Raw genomic sequence first — 23,294 nt, forward strand, 5'->3', positions numbered from 1 at the left:
ACAATCGTGAACGAAATACCACATTATCAATACCGTGACCACGTCTGCTACTGAGCCTATTGTTTTTCTGCATTGCCCCTTGTACCGTGTTTTTTGTATGACCTTTGCTTTCATAGCAATATCAACCTACTCGGCACTGGTACCTTCCTTTGAAAGCGTCGGACATTTACATAGTTGAACGCTCTCCAGTAAAATTAGTACTGTTACGAATATTAGCAAAACTAAGGGGTGCTGCTATCTCTAAGCCGATGCTAAACAGTATTATCATGCACATCCATAGATCAATCATTATGTATCTACATAAACGAAACAATAATTGCGTCTACACATATGTACCATGTACGTATACGAGCAGCGGAAAATCAATGCACAAACACATGCATATATCTGAGATACTCCTGAAAGTATGCAATGAGAGAAGCTATAAAATCGTGCAATTGTAGTTACAGCTGAGAAGTTTGAGATCTGATGGCATCTAGTAGATTCTGGAAATGGAAGCGCCTAGAAGATGCGAACGTTGAAATCAGAGATTTGAGCTATCAAGCAGTTTCGATTAAGACGCTATCTAGCGAGCCATAGCAGTATTATTTTGAAAGTCAGTTTCATTTAAGCTATCAATCAGTTTGATTTAAGCAATCTATTAGCTGCGGAGTATAAGCGTTACTGTGAAGTACTTTAATAAAGACCATTTTGCATTATTAAATAGTGGAGCTATTTATTCAACAGTTTAGTGATACGAACGTTAGCAGGGGGGCAAAATAAGAGGATGTGCAAGTAAATATCGTTACAATTGGTGTCAGAAGAGAAATTGTTGAATAAATTCCAGAGGACAACAAGGTCATGGCAAAGTTCAGTGAATTGAAGATCCAGCAACTAAAAAAGGAAGATTATCAGAGTAAGGCAAAGCAACTGCTCCTAAAGTACGCAAACATATTTGACCAGGATGGTTCCAAACCAGGCCGCACCAATGTTGTGAAACATCAAATTGACACTGGAAACGCGAGGCCGATACGTCAAGCTCCACGTAGTGTTCCACTGGCGAAGCGGGAAGTTGTGAGTCAAATTATACAAGAAATGTGCGACAGCGGCGTCATCGAACCATCAGCTAGTCCATGGAGCTCACCGGTAGTACATGTAAAGAAGAAGGATGGAAAAATGAGGTTTTGCGTGGACTACCAGAAGTTGAATGACGTTACGAAAAAGGATAGCTACCCATTGCCAAGAATTGACGACACTCTGGACTCGCTCTCTGGTACGAAATGGTTTTCCACACTGGACTTGAAAAGCGGCTACTGGCAAGTTGAGGTGAAGGAGGAAGATAAAGAGAAAACAGCCTGCAGTGTCGGTGATGGTCTTTGGCAATTTACAGTGATGCCTTTTGGACTTGGTAATGCACCACTTTTGAGAGACTCATGGACCAGGTACTGAAAGGACTACATTGAAAAACATGCTTGGTGTACCTGGACGACATCATCGTATTGGGCAAGAATTTTGATGAACATCTTAAGAACTTGGAGGAAGTTTTCCAGAGAATAGCGGGCGCTGGTCTGAAGTTAAGTCCCAAAAAGTGTGCGCTGTTTAAAATGGAAGTAAATTATTTGGGTCACAAGGTAACGACAGAAGGTATCCGTACAGCGAACGAAAATATAGAGGCAGTAAAGGATTGGCCAAGACCACAGAATCTGCATGAATTGAGAAGTTTCCTTGGGCTGTTTACATATTACCGCCGATTTGTACCAAAATTTGCCAGCGTAGCCCATAGTCTCCACGAGCTAAAAAGAAAAAATAAAGCTATTGAATGGAAGAAGGAGCAAGAAGTAGCTTTCCAAACATTGAAAGAGCGTTTGAGCACTGCCCCAATGTTGGCATATCCGATTCCAGGAACCACGTTTATTCTAGATACAGATGCGAGCGAATATGCTATAGGAGGCGTTTTATCACAACTGGTCGATGGACAGGAGAAGGTAGTTGCATATTACAGCCGTTCAATTGGAAAACCAGAGAGGAACTATTGCGTTACACGGAGAGAGCTGTTGGCATTGGTAGAGTGCATTAAACATTTCCACAAATACCTCTACGGCCAGCGATTCCGCGTAAAGACAGATCACGCAGCGTTGAAATGGCTTCTGCAGTTCCGTAATCCGGAAGGACATTTGGCACGGTGGATCGAGCGACTACAAGCCTTGACTTTTCCATTGAGCATCGAAAAGGTAGTACCCATGGAAATGCTGATGTAATGTCACGAAGACCATGCAGTTTGGAATGCAAGCACTGTTCAAAGGCCGAGGCTGAAGAAGACATTATAGATGTTCGGCTAATGACTATAACAGGTACAGATGAATGGGACAAGGAACAGCTAAGAAAGTGTCAGCTAGAAGATACAGATCTGTCACGTGCTATGCAAGGGCTCGAACGAAACGAAAGACCAAACAGAGAAGAGATGTCAGCAGAGAGTCCCATTGCGAAGTCATACTGGGCACAGTGGAACAGTTTAGAATTGATATCCGGTTGTCTCCATCGAGTATGGGAAAGTGAGGATGGTAAATGCAAGAAGAAACTGATAGTTGTTCCCAGAAAGAGGATTGCTGACGTGCTCAACGAGCTTCATAATGGTCCAAGTGGAGGTCATCTTGGAATCACGAAGACGCTCGAGAAAATTAAGCAGAGATTCTATTGGGTTGGTTGCCGTTAGTCGGTCACCGAGTGGATTGCCAACTGCGAGGTTTACAACAGAGCGAAAAGGCCCAAAACACGAAGTCATGGCCAGATGAAGCAGTATATTTCAGGTGCACCATTTGAAAGGATCGCCATGGATGTCGCAGGTAAATTTCCTACTAGCAACCACGGAAACAGATACGTACTGGTGGTTATGGATTATTTTATTAAATGGCCAGAGGTATACCCAATCCCAAACCAAGAAGCAGAAACAGTAGCAGAAGTGGTTAAAAACGAATGGGTTGCAAGGTATGGTGTACCAATGGAGTTACATTCTGACCAAGGCAGGAATTTCGAATCAGCTGTGTTTCAGGAAATGTGTAAATCATTGGGCATTCGAAAAACACGGACAACTGCATTACATCCTCAATCCGATGGTATGGTATAACGATTCAATAGAACATTGGAGGAGCACTTAAGGAAAGTAGTAGACAAGTACCATAAAGAGTGGGATACCCGCATACCATTATTCTTGATGGCTTACCGATCAGCAGTGCATGAGACAACGGGCCAAACCCGTGCAAAAGTAAATTTTGGCAATGACTTTAGACTGCCAGCTGATTTGAAGTTTGGGATAGATGCCAATGCGGAGAGAAATGTCATGAAACCCACTAGTAATTTGGAAGAAGAGCTAAGAGAAATACATGATCTGATAAGGCAACGAACAAAGATTATGAGTGACAAGATGAAAGCCAGATACGATAAAGCAATTAATTCAGAAGGTTTTCAGGAAGGAGATTTGGTGCTGTTATAGAACCCACAACGTAAAAAAGGTTTGTCCCCGAAATTGCAGTGTAATTGGGAAGGCCCATACAAAGTTGTAAAACGGATCAACGATGTAGTGTACCGCATACAAACCATCGGTAAACCACGAACCAAAATGAAAGTGGTCAATTGGAAAATGATAGCAGCGTTTAGGTCGAGAGATTTGTCTGATTGGGACGATCAGACTTAGGTGGAGGGCAGTGTTACGAATATTAGCAAAACTAAGGGGTGCTGCTATCTCTAAGCCGATGCTAAACAGTGATATCATGCGCATCCATAGATCGTTCATTATGTATCTACATAAACGAAACAATAATTGCGTCTACACATATGTACCATGTACGTACACGAGCAGCGGAGAATCAATGCACAAACACATGCATATATCTGAGATACTCCTGAAAGTATGCAATGAGAGAAGCTATAAAATCGTGCAATTGTAGTTACAGCTGAGAAGTTTGAGAGCTGATGGCATCTAGTAGATTCTGGAAATGGAAGCGCCTAGAAGATGCGAACTTTGAAATCAGAGAGTATAAAAGGCAGCAAATGTAGAGGCGCTGGAATTCAGTTTGATTTGAGCTATCAAGCAGTTTCGACTAAGACGCTATCTAGCGAGCCATAGCAGTATTATTTTGAAAGCCAGTTTCATTTAATCTACCAATCAGTTTGATTTAAGCAATCTATTAGCTGCGAAGTATAAGCGTTACTGTGAAGTACTTTAATAAAGGCCATTTTGCATTATTAAATAGTGGAGTTATTTATTCAACAGTTTAGTGATTCGAACGTTAGCAGAGGGGCAAATAAGAGGATTTGCAGTAAATTCGTTACAGTACTTTAGCCCTTAAAACATTTTCCGTGTTGGTCATTAGATAAAAGAGGTTACATTGGAAGAGATTTTCAAGTCGCAGGTCCGAAGCCCAGCTCACAACCCAGTTACGTAATTGTCTATAGGTAGCCATTTAATATATAGCGAGCTCATGGTAAACAGATGCTGCACATCTCGATTAGCCCTTAAGCCTAGTAATTAATAATTAGAATGAGTTCCTTCTCTTTAAGCTGAAACGTTGGCCAAAGTGCACGAACGTGAGCATACGTAAAAGTCGGCGTTAAGAATGGCCGCGCTACGGAGACTGCCAGTCGCGCCACACCTTTTACCCAGCTGAGTTTTCGGGTATTATTATCATCAGATTAGTTGTAATCCTGTAGTGCACTCAACGACTGTAGAAGTGAAGAAAATGGAGGCTTTGAGAAGGAAGATGTATGTATGAGCTAAGTGGATACTTCATAAGCTGTCACTTTTATTGCCATCTTGTTTGCATTTTCCTCGCTATAAAAAGCTGTTGTCTCCTGGCATGATAACTGTATGTTATTTTTGGGGGACTACTGATGTATTTGCCGACGGGGCGAGGATATCGACGAGCCGTGCAAGGCCACCTTCCCTAATTAATGTCCCGACATTCCAGGTACATTCCATTTAATAGTTGTCGATGGTGGGTGACTTAAAGTGAACTACCAAAAGGTCAATTGACATTATAACCATTTCATATGGTCATAATTTCAATCGAATTTGTGGCTATTTGAAGTGGTCATAAGGTTAATTGACGTTATGGCCGCGTCTGTGTGTCAACCCTCCGTTCTTGATACGTTCACCGTGGCCGTCATCACGGCCATCGTCCGTCCATTTTTGAACCGTTACTTGTTTTGTATTTTTGTAAGATCCTTCTACAAGGTCATTCGTTTTCAGCAGAATACCATGGAACATTAACATTAAAAAGAAGGATTTCCACGCCTACCGTTTCACTGTATTAGCATCATGTTTTTCAACTCTCCCTTCCCTCCTGTTACTTCTATTAATGACTGACATGCCAAATTGAAAATGATCACAAACATATTTTCTAAAATCGTTTATGCAAACGCATTTCAAGCAGAAAATTACACTTTGACATTGTCTGTACGAATTCGAAGTCAATCAAAGGAAAACAAAAAATACGCTGATAATAAACCTGAACCACCGATACATCCAACTGGAACTGTGAGCTGCCAACGACAAGCCGACCCACTTATTGGCAATAAACGTTGCTGCTGCCGCGCGCAAGCAACAACAACAACACAGCAAAGCGCTAACAATACGGCAAATAATAAGTAAAACGCCCACACACACCAAATACTGGCACAAATTCTGCTTGAGGAGTATTAAACTGTGCTGTGTTGCGTGTAGTGAGTGGGAGGCACTCCCCTCCCCCTTCCATTTCCGCACTTAGAAAAAACTCCGTAGGCAATGTGTAAATACTAAATTTTTCAACGGAGCTCTGTTGTGTTGCAAAGTCACCCTCTTCTTCTTCTACATACACTGAGAGATGCTACATTGACGCACACAAATTTTATTTGGTGTTTACCAGCAATCTTTCACCTTTTCCTCCTCTCCCAACAGCTGCGGTAGACAAAATATATGTAGAAGAATGTTCATGTCCCCCAATTGGTAGCAGAATTTACGTTTATTGGGCGATAAACGAGCTATTCTCGAAACAGGCGACATTCGCAAGTGTTAAGGGTTGTTGTTGGTTTGTATGAAATAGTAATTGTTGTGTACGTTGGCAAAAAGACACGGACAACTGCGACATGCGACGGATGATTTTTGACTGTGAAACCGAAGGAGTGAAGCACATTGCTCTGGGGCGCGAAGTGTGGGTGGAAGAAGCGTGTCATAAATACCTGGCGTTCGGTCGGTGTTTGAGTGTTGACAAATTTATTTATTGAAGTTGTGGTTTCTGTGGTGCAGCATATTCAGTGTACCAATGTCAATAATTTGACAGTTAATTCGAAAATAATCAAATTGGGGAGTGAATTGCAAGAGGAGGTAGGGTGTTGAGTGGGAAATATTTTAAAATTAATAAAGATGAGAAATATTGATGGACATTATTGAACAAAATACAATTTAATTTATTTTGCTAGTAAAATATAGAGTAATATTTATTTTCTTGTTTGTTTGAATGTTTGGTTGCCGTGTCACCCAGGAAGAACCATGAAGAACTGGTTTGGCCTTTAAGCCTTAGAGTATCATAATGAAGCAATTTGAGCCTTCGTAATATAAGTCTACCTAAAGTCTTAGTGACCATTTCTATGCAGCATTAAAGGAAAGAGATCCCCTGTTTTTCAACGTGGTCCGATATATTTTCAGTTAATACAGAGTATTCTTTCCTAAATGCATGTTTTCCTGAAAATATCAAAACAGGCCAAAGTTTAGATTAGGTTGAACTGGCCGGTCATGTGTCCATAGTGCTACCAAAATTTGTTCGGCCACCAAACGGAAAAGCCGCAATCAGGTACCAAGAATAAGGTTATAAAACAACTCCTTCACCTTGCCAAATACTAAACGTTTTCTATAACCTAGCTTAATTGCTGCTTTGAGATCTGGCAATTGTGCCACCTCCGCGCGCCCAGAACACGAATACAGAATGTGCTCAACAGTTTCTTCCAACAGCTCGCACCTCCAGAAAGAAGTGTCCAGTTAATATGCCCATCATGAACCTCAAGTCTTCTCTATTTAGAGATATGAGCAACTTTTTAAGTCAACTATCGTAGGATTTGCATATGATCTTAAAAATTTTGCAACCCCTCGCTTCTGTCTACGCTTTTCCGGCTTAATGGATCATATGCAGCTGCTGTCTTCTTTTAATTTCTCCCAAGCGGATTGGGATGCCTTCCGTCGATTCATTTAGGCTACATCTTCTTTTGCCAACTTATCATCATTTTCACTTCCTTCTACCCCTTTATGATCAGGAGCCCAGTGTAAATGTATGACCCGGCCTGAGCGAATTCTCCCAAATGGTTGTATGCATTCCAGAACAGTTCAAAAGGTATCAATACCGTATCGTAATCGTCTTGTATTTATTATGTATGTCAATTGGAATTGAAGTGAGCGGTCTCTGCCCCCTGACTGCCTTGATGCTATCTGCCTTACTAGTTCATCGGCGTACTATTTGGCGTCAACATTACTGTTACCAGAAATCCAGACAAGTGCAACTGTTACGGAATTTGCTGCTGAATGCACAATATTTGACTAGCTTAAAGCTAGCCTTGAGGTGTACCGTTAGAAGACAATACTGCTTCTTGCTTAATATCCATCCAATAAGTTTAACTGCCTACTTTTACACGTCGATGCCATTGAGGGTGGCAATTATTTTCAGTGCATTGCTTCGAAACACGTCGTCAGCCTGCTCTTTAGCACAGAATTCTTAGGCAGTTTCACTTTGGCTTATTCTCAACCCGTTCCGATTTTGAAACCGTTGCTGAACGAATGTAGACATGATCTAGCTTTCGATGCTGGTTAACGATAGCGATGACGTGCCTGTCCCATTCCAGTGCCACGGACTTTGAAAAGTATCATTTCCTCTGTATTGTTTTAGAATATTCTCGGCCGAACGCCGATAAGTAAGAGCCTTATTCCTCGGGCCGCTCGCTTGCTTCTGCTGGCAGGTTTTGGTTTCGAGGCTCTCCTTCCGCCCACAGGACAATCTGGACTACTTTGGCTGATATTAATTTACCCATTAAGGGTGCCATTCGGCCGTCGTGGCGTGGTGATAGCTTGCTCCGCCTACCACACAGATGGTTCGGGTTCAACTCCCAGACAATGCGACATAAAAAATGAAGAAAAAAACAACAATTAGAAAAAAGTTTTTCAAGCGGGGTTGCCTCGGCAGTGGTTGGCAAATCCTCCAAGTGTATTTCTGCCATGAAAGGCTTCTCAGTGAAAATTGGTCTGCCGTTGGAGTCGGCATAAAGCATGTGGGTCCCATTTCGCCGAATTGTAGGAAAAAAAAAAATAGCACGACGTAATTTGGAAGAGAAGCTCTGCCTCAATCTTCGGAGCCGAGCTTCTTCTTATTGCTACATAGTAACTAAAAAATTTATTTAACTTCTTCAGATGCTAACAGTTCTTATGTGTTAAACTTTTAGTGGGCTTCGCATGACATATTCGTACCTAGTATTGTCGGTTATGACGTCACTAGGAAATTTTCTGAACCCTTGTATATATACATAATACATAAAGGTAACGTACATACATACATAAATAATTAAGATATAATTTAGTTCCGTTTCAAATTAACAACCATTTAATACGATTCACTACACACGGTTAATTTTATTTGTGTCCAAGTATTTATTTGTAACGGGGTAACCGCAGTTCACAGCATGTACGTCTGCTGTCAGTATGTACTTGTGGTATACCCACATACTTACATATATATTCACATATACAACTATTTTGGCACATACATTCATAATTTTATATCCTCGCTTTATACGCTTACAATAAAATACTTTAAAACGCTAAACAACAGGGGTTACAAATTCCAAATACTCAGATAAATGCTTTACGAACTCGTCCTTGTTTCCTTTCTTAAACCGATTTAGTTTTGTTAAGTTGTTGCTGGTTACATCTATTATTACTATTTGTTAGAGAGCGAACGAATAACGACTTTTAAGGGACTTGCCGACCTTCGGCAAATTTCGAAGGTAAAGGCGAATTTAAATTAAAAAAGAACCCTTTCCGAAAGAACAAAAAATAGTTCGTTTAGTCAAATATACCCTAAGCTTCTTAGAGCAAAACAGCCGATTTGCAGACATATGTCTGCCACAAATTTATATAGGAAGATGACATAGTATCCAATATCCTAAAATACAATACTTACTTATCCTCATATCTTAATATAAAATCGCATGCACTAAGCTTTGCGTCGTGATGCCAAAGAACTATAAATCTTAACAAAACTGTCCTAGTGCCTTTTGCCCAGAGAAGAATAATATCCATGTTAGAATCAACCATGGATGGCACAAAAATCCGATTTTCAATGGGAGCAAAATACCTAGGGGATACACTGTACAGAACCCTAAGTGGAATGCTCATCTAGATGCTACCTTTAACAAAAGCTTTCTTACCCCTGCACTCGACTCTATGGCAAAACATAGGGGTTGAGCCAATAGTCACCTATGGTTCCTTTGTTTGAAGGCCGAATGTCCTTTAATAATAATAATACCCAAAGGATTAATACCCTCCAAATCCCGCCCGACCGGCGTGAGGGGCGCATCCGCATGACGCACGGATTTGTTTTTGTTTTTGCCGAGTTGTTGATAGGCGGAGGTTTGTTAAGCGTCGAGACCTAAAACTGCTCAGCTACAGAATAAATATCATCAGCTGAGTACTATCATAACAGTTAGAAATTGATTATTTGATTTGATTTTTTTGTTACGAGCTAAGATAGGATAAGACAGTTTTTTTTTATGGTAAAAAGTGAATCCGTTATATCAAAGGAATTAGAATGAAAGTTAAAATCATGACACAAACATCCAAAAGGTTCATTCAATTCGAAATTAGTTCTTCACTGCCTCAAAAGAAGTGGTTGGTAATGTCTTTGCCGTATATAGATCCGGTACGTCCCGATAGCAAGCACCATTAAGGTACAAACCCGATCATTCCGGGAACGATTTCATATAACCACATTAGACCTTCTCAGCCGTCCCGATCCGCACCTTCTAGCTCCATGATGGACTTGGGGTCGCCAAAATCTCCGCTGATAAAGAAGCAGGATTCGCCACGGGTAGATGAGGTTGACAAGTGGGTTGTTGAAGCTATAAATTGCGCTGGCTACCCCTTGAAAGGGTTGCGAAACACAACCCCTTGAATAATTGGGGTATTTTAGTCGCCTCTTACGACAGGCATACCTGCCGCGGATATATCTTAAGCCCCCTAACCCGCTGAAGGTTAGTCTACGATATCACTTATGTAAACTAAATTTATCTTAAACAAAAATCTTTCGATTTTGTGAGCTGAAGGATGATACGCCGTTTCACATTCTCTTCGCATGCGTTGCTCTGGCATGCAAATACTCTCCCATCTAGATGGCGTGACTCTTAAGCCCTTTGTAATATGAAGCAAAAAGCCACATACAGTAATCTGCTGAAAGATCAAGCACAAAGGATCTAAATAAAGAACACTGTGCATCGAGGTCTAGTTAGTATGTATATGAGTATATACTTTTACAAAACTCGTGCTGATGAGAGCCCGTTCATCCTAGCAGCATAAGAACCGAAGGATCTACCATACAATTTGCTTACTTGGCCAAACTCTAAAAGGCATAATTTTCGATGAAAATGTTCCGGCGAAGTTAAGCTTATTTTGGAATAAACATGAACCGAAAGCGAAGTAAAATTTTGTGGCGAAACTTGAACTCAACCGAACATAAAAACCGAAGTTCGATTGCTCTCTATCATCTGCACTCACATTCAATTTTCTATTTTGGTTTGTACGGCCACATAACTAAATGGGGGTGCAAATCGAGTTTTAATAAAGCGTTTGCCAAAAGTACTCAGTACGAATGTTAACTGATTTGTTTTATTATTTTTATACCATTTGATTCTGTTCTTTATTATTATACCGTTTTTTTTTTTCACGTACTGTATCCCACACTCCGTTATTTGTATTCACAATCACATTTCGCCACTCGTCCTTCCAATTGCTGTTTATTGGTTAGCATCATTTGACTGCGCATCACTGAATCAATTGTCGCTGTAACGGATGCATTTAATTTATTAGATTTATGACACGGCAATTACAGAAACAACAAATAAATAGTATGAAATGCGGAAAGGGGTGTCTGAGCAGTTTTTAGAGATGATGTATGTGAGGGTTGTCAAAGGGATGGAGCGCGGAAGAATTACCGCTATTGTTAACCATTGAACCTTCTTTTAAATATGCGTTGTAACAGTGAAGAAAAAATAGAAAATTTAATTAAATTTTTTGTTAAAGAGATACACTCCGAAACAAAAAATACTTAGACAGGAATGTTGTTTCAAAAAGAGGTTGCTTTGTAGTAGGGTACGATTTGATTTGCGCCTGAACTGGTAAAAAATAACCACTTTGGTCAAAGGGCTTTTAAGTGCTTAGTGTGTTGCTGGATTGATCCCAAACCACAAGGTTTGCATGTTTTATTAGGACAATAACTCTCGATGCATCTTTATTGGCCCTACTAAAGTTTAAGCCCAACATACGTAGTATGGTCTAGGAAAAGGTGCCAACTAGACTTAGCCGGTCAGCATAGGAAAACAGTTTTTAAAATTTGGAGGTAACGTTGGGATGGCTTGGCATGACATATATATTTTTATTCTTCTACTTATATGCTTCTAAAATAATATTTGTACAGGTGATGGAAATTTAAAGCTTCTTAAAACCAAAATAATGGCAAACCTATTTTAAAAATCGGATATCAAGCAGTGATGCCAAAAGAATTCTGTGAATATACCCCCAGAAATTAAAAAAAAATGCCCTAATTTCTTTAATTGTAATGTGGAACCCACGCCTCTAGCACCCCTTTCACTCTAGTCCACCCCTGTTGAAACTGCAAGTATCCTTGGACTACCGTTAGAGGATGTTGATGACGATTTGTGAGTGGTCGAACCTATTGGATAGCACGAAGCACTGTTACAACAACAACAACAACAATAGAGGGACATTACGATTGACCAAATTTTACCTCATCGGCAGTAATGTGTGGTTTTCCTCCCATTGATATCTTGGAAAATGGAGATTGTGTTAAGGTTAGAAAGCTGGTTAAAATGCTATCAGTACAATATTTGGAAATCTACAAAGTCCAATAGAGGTCGCTGTGCTCGCAAACTTGTAAACATTGCCTGATTTTTTCATAGGTTAACTACTTGATTAGAAGTGTTTCGACATTATTCGAAATGTCGGGATGGGGTTCAGATAAGAGAGGGAGAAGAAGTAAAAATATAGAAGGAGATAGAGGTGAAGTGAAGGTGCTGAAAGAAGGACAGGCGTGAGTGGTAACGAAGGGGCGTGGAAGAGCAGATGTTGAGTTAGAGATACCAAGTTCTGAAACTTTTTTGTTTAAATTAGGCGAGAAATAATTCATAACTTATCGCACATCCAGATCAAAACAGCGATCAACTAAAAAACTCACAGTGGTAATGAAAAGCGAACAGCTGATTGACTTCTCCATATGCCCCAAGAGAATTTATTTTATCGAGAGAGCTTGGTAGGTGAGTAGTTGAACTATTACTTAATGGAGTATACAGCGCAGCAGGTATTGAGTTGAGGAACCCTCTGTACTATGCAGAGCTTCAAAATTATGTAGCTCCCTATTAATTACCATTTTATGTGTGTCAGAGCAATATTTGCTAAGTGTGTTCAGTCCTTTACTACCTACTCTTTTGGGGACTTTTTCCTAACCGGTTTCAATTTCAACATGTTCGCTTCACTGTTCTACTCTGTTCTTTATTTTTATTGAAATTCTTTTTTAAAACATCAAATGCAGCAAATTGCAAATCATCGCCAATGACCAATCGAAAATAAACTTTTACATATTAATGTTCATCCAATCCAATTCAGCAGGATAATACTGACCACAGAACAGTGGCGGATTTACCCTATAGGCAACATAGGCTAGAGACTAGGGCGGCAAAATTGAGGGGCGGCAAAATTCGAGTCAATTAATTTTGAGAAAAAAAAAAAAATTCATTCGGATTTTGCTGCATTTAAAATGGTACTTTTGTCTGTATATATACTAAATAATTCATTTTTTTATGCATTTCGAAATTAGAATGAAGCTGTAAATTATTTTTCCGCATAGCAGTCGTAAAAGTTTGCATAAAACTTCTAATCACGTGCCTTAGAAACTTAACAGTGCGCCTGCGCGTGGCGTAAAGAAACAGCCGACCCGCCACCCTGAGAATCAGAATCATCTAAGAGCATAGATGAATGGATTTGCGACTTTTTGTTTCGAGAGAGCGCTGTCAAAATGCACATGTTTTATAACATTGGTCAATGATGCCACTCCAAACAATTATTACCCAGTATGGGAATAAGGGTTCAGGCAGTACCAGCTATTTATCTAAAACCAGTTATGACGAATTTATTGAAATCATGGCAGACAAAGTGCGTCAAACTATAATAGAATAAATGCATACTACTAAATATTAAAGCATTATTGTAGATTTAACACCAGATATTTCTCATACTGATCAACTAGCCTTTGTTACTAGATACGTAAAAGAAGATGGAGCACCTGTAGAACGATTTCTGCATTTCACAGAAAATCCAGGTCACAAAAGTTAAGAATTATTCGTCGAAGTGTATAACGTTCTGATGTAACTGGATTTGGATATTATGGATTGTAGAGGGCAATCTTATGATACTGCAGCAAAAATGCCTGGAATTTACAGCGGAATCCAAGCTCGAATAAAAGAAATTAACGATTACGCAGACTATTCACCATGTGGTGGGAATAATGTCAAACTTGCTGGTACACATGCTTGAATTATTGTACACAGAAATAGTTGCAGCATTAGTAGTAATTGAAGAAGACCCACATGAAAAAGCAGTAACAAAAAACGAAGCTAGAGGAATACGTACTCAACTGGAACTTTTGGAGACTGCATTCATGCAAGGTTTATGGAGATTCCTATTAACGTCATTCAATGCGGTGAGCAAGAAATTATAAAATGTGGATACGACTATTTCTGAAGTGATCGTATTGTTCAAAGAACTCACCAATGTTGTTTCTGATACTCGTGAAAAATTCGATCTGTATGAAGAGAAAGCTCTCTCTATTTCAACGATTCAGGAATACAAAACGCGTAGAAGAAATCCAAATGTACGACATGGTGAAAATGGGAATCCTGGTATTCAATTGAGTGGCCGTGACAACTTTCTATCAATACGTTGAACATTATCTTGGATCGTACTTTGGCAGAATTGCAACAAAGACATGAGGCATATCAAAAAATATATTCTAAGTTTTCTCTTATCATTGATATGAAACATCTAAGCAACAGAGAATTACGTACGAGACCCACTATATTGAGCAACTACTACACCCAAGATCTTGAGGAAAATTTGGGAAATGAAATGGTATTTTTCAAGGCATATTCTATCGAAAACAACATTTCAAATTATTCTCCGCTGGAACTATTGATAATGCTGAGATAGGATAGTTTGCATATCTCTTTCCCTAGCGTTGACATTGCGTTGCAAATGTTTGTTCCAATTCCTATTGCCAATTGTAGCGCAGAGATATCGTTTTCTGTTTTAAAAATTCGTGAAACGCTTCCTCAGATCTTCATTGGGCGAAGACAAACTGAATGCTCTTGGGTTGTTGACGATAGAATGAGGTTGGGTAGGGTTTCTGAGGGGGCCCGCGATTTAGAGGTACTATGACATTTTTTTTAATTCAGGAGAGTCTATAGTTGTGTTGAGGGTAATTTTCATACCCATGGGTGACTAGGGTCTCGAGATATAGGCCAACACGTGGGCCAGTGAATGCCTAGACAGTGTTTATACAATATGGATATCAAATGAAAGCTGTTGATGAGTGCTTTAGTACAGAGTAATACATTATCCAAAGACGGACTGGGCTGGGATTAGGACTAAGACTGGACTGAGACTCGGTGGGACTGGGACTGTAATAAAATACATACCACCCTCTGGGACAGGCAATAAGGGATGCTGAAGAATGAGAAGAAATTGAGCGATGAGAAAAGAGAGAATGAGATTGAGAAAGAGATAGAATGAGACGAAGATGGAGATAGATGAAGCGAAAAAGACGGATGGTGGAGTGAATAAATGGATTAGGAAAAATTGAAGAGAGGGGAGGGCAGAGTCAGACGGAAAAAGCTTATTAAAATGTATGCAGATGGGCCAAATTTAGGGTAGGACAACGTATGCCGGGTCTTCTAGTTGTGTTATATATTGTGACGAATATTAGCATCACTAAGCTGATACTAAGTAAACAAAGGCACAACATGAATAAAGCAAGCTGCCACTCTTGTGTACATCAAATCATTCATTATGTAGACACATACATACAAGGCAACGAAGAGATAACTCACATACAGATGTAGTCATCAGCCGAAGTTTTATTCACACATACACACGCATATATGTAGCTCAATTACCAAGCAGGAGACACAGCAATTCTAGAAGGCGAAACGTCTAGACTTTAGGAGAAATATGCGAATGAAGCAAGGGAGAGTATAAAAGCAGCGCAAGCTGAGTAATCAGTAATCAGTTTGATTTAAACACGCAATTAGTTGTGAAGTATAAGTGTTATTGTGAAGTACTCTCAAAGTAGTCTAATAAAGACCATTTTGCAATACAGAATATTGGAGTTTTTTATTCGACAATTTAGCGATTCGAACATTTGCAGAAGGCTTCAAATAAGCGGAATTTCCCAAAAATTCGTTACAATATTATTATTGTGAAAAAAAATGAAAAAATTGTAGGAGCGGCAAGTTATGTATTGCCTAGGGGCGGAGAACATTCAAATCCGCCCCTGCCACAGAGTCAAAATAAAACTTGCACAAAAACGAATGCCTTTCGATCACCCATCTTCAAAGTATACAAAGTTTTCCGCATAAATTTTTCACCAAAGTGGTGTTGCCCACAAAATATGGCAGGTCAATTTGATTATAAATAATTTCGTTTTTGGCTTTTGTATTGTAAGTTGAAATATGTTTTGGTGACAGTAATCTTCAGGCGATGGGATTAACAGTGTGTGCATTGTTGTTGCTCTTTGTATTGCGTGCATATGCGTATTGTGGGGGGAAGGAGTGAGTGGCACGTGCGCTGCGGCGCATTTTTTAATAAGTAACAAATTTAATTTTGATAACCCGTAACTTGGCAGCAGAACAATGAACTCACACCACGCCCTTAAGCTTCCCTCTTCAACTACCAACACTAATCTGTAGCAATTCATCTGTTTTAAAATGTCAATGAATTTTCTAATGTTTGCGACATATGAAATTGTTGTTATCTCTTTGAATTGTCATTGGCAACGTTCGCATTTTGAGCTCGTCGAACAATGGGATGGATGCACTCGCAACATCACAGCTTTTTTTTTTTTTCAATTTTACTCCTCTACGTGAGTTCGTTGTAAGTAAAATTCCTCGCATATGGCAAAACTTTCGTTTTATTGTAAATAATTGCAAAAGTTGCTGCCAAGAAAATTCTTATGTAAATTTCCAATTTTAATTAAGTTAGTAGATATAATTGTGAATAGTGTTTTTAATTGTTCGTACAACAAAATTATGAATTCAAATCGCATCTTTCATATTTTAGATGGGTAGGATACACCTTTCTGCGAAATTCTTAAGCGTTTGCTTACTTTTTAATAAAAAATAAATAATAATCACAAGGCGGCCACCGTGGTGTGATGGTAGCGTGCTCCGCCTGCCACACCGTATGCCCTGGGTTCGCACCCCGGGCAAAGCAACATCAAAATTTTAGAAATAAGGTTTTTTAATTGGAAGAAAATTTTTCTAAGCGAGGTCGCCTCTCGGCAGTGTTTGGCAAGCGCTCCGGTTGTATTTCTGCCATGAAAATCTCTCAGTGAAAACTCATCTGCCTTGAAGATGCCGTTCGGAGTCGGCATAAAACATGTAGGTCCCGTCCGGCCAATTTGTAGGAAAAACCAAGAGGAGCACGACGCAAATTGGAAGAGAAGCTCGGCCTTAGATCTCTTCGGAGGTTATCGCGCCTTACATTTATTTATTTTAATCACAAGTAATGAGAATGCAGCGGATGAACGAGTTGCGTTTTGGGTGTAAAATTATTAAACCAGCTCGAAGGTAACTCGCAGCATAACTAAAGTAGGAGGTCCGATGCCCATAAAACGGGTGAGTCAGCATTGTAATACTGTTAAGGACTCCACTATTGGTATTGCTGTGAGATAATAGGATGGTCATAACCGATTAAATGATTTAGTGCCTATGTAAGATAAATAGTCCACACCCTTTAAATTTCTCCTCCTTATCGATCATAATTTTTGAAAATTAAAATCACAAACTTGAAAACGTGTTCTTTTTCTTATTCCTATAGCTATGAAGACACTCCTTGAAGGTTTTGCGAAGTATTATCGATAGTGATGATCCATTACCGGGTATTGATCGGATACGTTCTGGAAACTAGCACCATTAAAGTGTAGCCTGCCCATATCAAGACCGATTTGAAATTACCATGTCGAACCTTCTAGGTTTTTGGATTTTAGGTGCCTTTTACGACATACATGCCCATAGCCCCAACAGCTTAGTGGCCTTAGAATATACTCGCGGCAGGTATCACGCTAGTAAGAGGCGACTAAAACACCCAAATAATTTAAGAGGTGGTCAGCGAAATTTATAGCTTCTCCAATCTAGTTGTGTTCACAAACCCATTGTGCAATCTGTTTCTTTAGCAGGCGAGGCACTGACGAGCATAAGCTCCTCTTGGAACTAGGAGGTGGAGGCGACATGGCTTATAAGGTTCAATGTGAACATGTTAAATCGTTCGGGCTTGTACCTTAATGGTGCTTGTTACTAAAACGTGCTGGATCTACATATATCTGGCTAAGGACCAACAACATCGATAACACTCCAAAATCTTCGGGGAGTGCCCTCATCGCTACTACAGCCATATCGGACCACAAATACGATTATTTTAATATCTCGATCTTTGCGACACCTGGCGGCGATTTTTTTTCAAATGGCGCTTTCTATTCATGTATGTAATATGTGTTCCAAATATGAGCCTAATCCTACCTATCGGAGTTTTTTTTTCTTATTATTGCATTTTCACCGGTTCTGAACTATATTCCGAGTTTCAAGCTTGTAGCATATCGGGAAGTTACTTAAATTTCAATTACAAAATTCTGTTCGCTACACAGAGGCAGACTAATTAAAACCGTTTAAAAAAGGAACCATCCTTCCGCAGTGTTTCCGCCTATGAAAATCTTCTCAGCGAAAATTCATCTGCTTGCAGGTTTCAATCGGAGTCGGCATACAGCATGTAGATCCCGCCCAACCAATTTATAGAAAATATTAAAAAGGAGCATTATTCAAATCGGAAGAGAAGCTCGGTCTAAATCCTCTCGGAGATATATCGTGCCTTTTATTTGTTTTTTTAATAGCGCTAAGCTAGCCCAGGAATGTCTTACTGATTTTCCGATGCCTATTGGCTATATTCATATGCCCGACATTCCTCCTGGAAAGGTGCTACGGATGTATATCGCTAACGTCCAGTTCGAAAATAGTTGTTATTGTTGGGAGGCCTTTATACATACTTTTGATGCGCTCAATGTCAGCTGCGTACGCCGAGAGTTTGAATGGTTCATAGTCGGTCTGCCTGTTCGACCTTTGTATCAGTTACCAGTCCTAGCATTCTCACAGAAATAAAGCAATTATGTGCTATGAGCGCCACGTCAAAAGAGTCATCCCCAAGAGTTAAGTGGAGTTCGCTTCAAACTATGGCCAATCTGCCGATCAGTTCATACACCTGGATCTGATCATTAGGACTCATTGTAGATAAGGAAACGGTAGAGTCAATATCCTAAGAAAATGGATCATTAGGCAATGGTACAAATGCATTATATTCAGCCAATTATGGACTGCAGTTTCACCAAATACTTGAAGTGAGGTTACATAAATGAAGCTAATTGAAAACTGAGAATCCCTTCAATCAGATAGCTTTCAAAAACTGGAACATATGAGTATAAATGAATTGACAATGTATGGTAGATGAATATGTACATTTATATGGCCATGTGAAAGGATATTCGTATCGATATTCCACTTCTCTTGCTCTCAAACATTTCAAATAATATTTTTTCATTTATTCCCACCGTCAGCATGTGTAACTCTCAATTGTGTTGGATGGTTTATCTGAGCAATTACGAATTAATCCAACCAAATCAATAATGCCAACTCAAGCAGATATTTATAAGTATTTATTCAGAATTTTTTTTTCATTGTATCTATAAGATTTAACAACAGATAATTGGAGGCACATTTGTGATAGATATTTTTATTATTGCTCAAAGGGCATGCACAATGTTTTGACATAAAAAATAAAAGTAAAAATAAATATAAAAAAACACAAATATATAAACATTCACTATAAAATGCAGTGGAACTGTAAGCCACAATAACAACAAAATGTACTCCTTTTGATAAAATACAATTGGCGGTGAATCCTTTTACTACCCACATTTTTTTGCTTTGCCCAACATAAATACATATATATGTACACGTATGTCTGTTGTTGTATACAATTGTACACACATTTGTGCATTACGAATATTTTTACACTGCCAATGCACTCCACTTTACGAAATTATCATTGAAATATGCTTTTGTGCATTTTTGTCTTATTATACCCAAGAGTGCAAACATTTTTATTTACCAACCTGGTAAGTAAAACCGATAGAAGATTGATAGTGAACTAGGTCAATACCAGTTCTGGTTAATTTGAATTGGCTGATTCGTAAGGACCTCACATAAACTAAATATGTTCATAGTGTTGCTCGAAGATCTTCAAAACGAATTCAAAAGTTTAAATTTCGGAATCGAAATTAGCAGCAACTGAAAATGTTATGCTTTTCTTATTGCCCGGCTCTAAACATGAACAGTGCAAAGAGCAGAGCCGTTGCATAAAAAGGTGATAGTATTTCTTCGACTCTGCTGCGAGCTATGCTGTGTTAGTTGCTTTGTTGATCATTGTTATTCAGAACTCGTTCTTTTCTCGCGCGACTACTTTTTACAACAATTTGCAGTGCAATGTGGGAGTTTCCCGATGAAATAATACTAACAACAAAAACACGAAGCTAGTACAAAAACAACAACATTTCAACGCTACATCAGCTCCAACAATAAAAATAAGAGAAAAGCAAAGTTCTGCAGAGAAATGTCCAATACAATAAATAACAATCAAGTTTTTTTATTGCTACCGCTCCACTACAAATAGCATACCGTTCGAAGTTTTTGTTCTGCTATTTTGTCCGCTATAAAACAAAAAGTAGCTCGTAGCGGAGTCTAAGAAATGCTATGGCTATGCTTTGTGCTCTTTTCATGTTCATTTCCGGTCCAGAAGCAGAGCATATTTTTCATTGTACTGCTACTCTCGAGGAGCAAATGCAAACACTGGGAATGAGTTTTTCGAAAAGATTATTTTGAGACAATAACTTGTTCTATCCCCCCCTCATCACTATGTTCCTCCGACGTGTTCCTCCGCTTCCTCTGCTGCCTTCTTTTATATCAACTTCCTTTTTCTTCCCTATGCTCTTTATCTTTCCGTCCTTTTTCTTGCCCTCTTGCTTCATCTTGCAATCCCACTTTAATAGGGCTTCGTGTTTGACCCATTTTAGGAGGAAAATCGTTTTAAATTTTATTTATTTCAAAAACTTGAATGGTCCATATGATTTAAGGCTCGTATATTAGCGGCTATTCTAGCTGTACACATTATTTTAAAAATTTTGCTCTTCGGGTCAAATTTGAACCATTGCAAACAAAATACTAGTTCTGTGTTGCCGTGTGTTAAATAAGTTTAAAACCCTAAATTTGCTACTGTGTATTAACAAGAAAAACGTTGATAACGTTAATTTTGAAGAACTTATGAAGGCTAATATCAAAATTTTGGAAAGCCACTCCAAATAGTTGTCGAAATTTAACAAAAGCAGCTTTCTCCTGTTCGAGAGGGTTACTTAAAACAGGTTGACATAGATGAACATAATTAATTGGCGCTTAACCACCTCTCTGCCCTGTCATTTTTCATTGGAAGTAGCTTTTTATGTTGCCGGTCCGAAGCCCAGCGCACGACGCGGGGACCGAATTAAGTAGTGATTACAAATTTATATAGTGAAGGGCTTAATCCAAGATAAGCGCGCGTGTGTAGCTGCATCTCGTAGTGAAGAAGGTGAATAAGTCTAGGTATTCCCCTGAGGATCGCTCTCTTTTTGACGCACCTACTTCAAAATTACTCCCATTACCCCAATGCACAAAGAAGGACGTGAACCGAATATATCGATTGGCAGTTATAGCGAACTAAAACTATAACTTACCCTGAGAAGCGGCCTATACCATACCAAGCCAACACATGAGCCAGCTCTGAAAATTTCATTGATCAATTACGGACTTTGAACGCTCCATAAAAACCACAATTCTTTTTTACTTTACAGGATAGTAGAAGACTGTGTAAACGTTGTCCTGCCCGCACTTTGGCTTACCTACCTATTTTAAAATAATTTTGAGAGCTCTCTATTTAAAAGTCTCCCTCCACCCTTACCCTTCCATTTCTAATTTCGATTCAATACCACTACTTTTCTGCTTTTGCTGATTTTTGTATTTCTTCCTTTTTTCCGATTCTGTACTCATGTATCCCAACATGCACATTTTTCCTCCTCTCCTTCCCTCTGTTCTTTCACTTCTTCACCAATCTCTCACTTTACGTTCATTTCCTCTCCCTTTTCTTCCTCTCTAATTTTTCCTTCACTATTTCTCTCTCCGCTTCCATTCATTCTATGTTTACACCTCTCTCTCTCTTCCTCTCGTTGTTGCCCATCCCTCCTCCTCTCTTCTCTTTCCACCTCTGCCCCTCTTCCTCCCGCTTCCTCACCATCAGTCTTACCGTTACCATCACCTCATCTTTCTTCTTTTCGTGCCAAAAATACCATTTTTAATGGTCCTACCCGATTCCACGTTTTCAATATTTATTTTTTTTTTTTCAATTTCTTGTAAGGGTCTCACACAGTCACGATGACGATACGCTTTTACATCCATAAACCATTGTCAAAGTACGAGTTGTCAAAATGTGATGAAGTCTTCGTGTTGCTACATTTTCTTGTTACATGGAATAGAAGAAAAAGATGCATCTCTATATTACTTAAAGTGGCTTTGGTCACATTACATTTAGAGGGATGCTTGGTTGTTTGGGACACTTCACATCCATCACTTTAAACATTGCGTTTGCAGTGGTTTCCTCCAGAGAGGTTGTATGTACAACATGATGCAGCATCTAAATCGAGACTCTGACTGCTGAGTCCACCGGGCGTGTGCCGACTATAGCTACTCCATTTGGAAGCGGCTGCGGTCATGCTTATTTTCTTTCGCAACATTTCTCGTAATTTGCCCAGTGGATCTGCGTCAAATAGTTTGTCGGTTGTCTTCTAGCTTAAGCATCCACTGGTTTTAAAAATATTCATTTTATATACTGCTTCTATTACTTACAGGTATCACTAAGGACGATAATTTTTCAAAAAATTCATAATTTGATCGGTAATATCGACGGGATATGAGCGCGTTATCTATTTATTATCGACGAGTAATCGGTGTGTTATTGACGAGTTATCGATTTGTTATCGAAGAGTTATAAATCTGCTATCCAGGAGTTATCAGATCGTTACCAAAAGTTTTTGAATTTCTTATTGAAAGTTATCAATTTTTATCGATACATTACTAAATAGTTGTCGATTTGTAATCACAAAGTTAAGGATTTGTAATTGTTCTTGGCGTATCATCGATTAGCTGTAAAAAAAATGTCAGTCTTTTACATCGAAAACTTACGGATTTGTTATCGAAGTGTAAACGCTTTGTTATCGGGAACTTAACGACGACGCACCGGCTCATTATGAAACAGCTAACGATAATACTTTGATATAAAATCGATAACACATCTGTAACCTGTAGAGAACAAACCGAAAGAAACTAATAAGAAACCGATGACTTGGCAATAACTAACCGATAGCTCGATCTCACATTCCAAAACAAAACAGCAGTTGCAAAAGACGGCAAGTTTGAAGCTTGTGATGTAGAAGATTCACACTTTTTTTTCTTTTTTTATTCGAGCACTATGGTTAAGGTTATAATCTCAAATGCACCCAAAACTGTTTTTTTTTTGGAACTAAGTTTTGTTAAAACCGACTTTTATAACTCATCTCCATAAAAACTCTATAATTCCTCAAATATCATTTTCACATAGTAATATTTTCTTCGTT

This window comes from Eurosta solidaginis, chromosome 1, assembly GCF_040869045.1.
Source record: "Eurosta solidaginis isolate ZX-2024a chromosome 1, ASM4086904v1, whole genome shotgun sequence".
Classification (NCBI taxonomy): domain Eukaryota; kingdom Metazoa; phylum Arthropoda; class Insecta; order Diptera; family Tephritidae; genus Eurosta; species Eurosta solidaginis.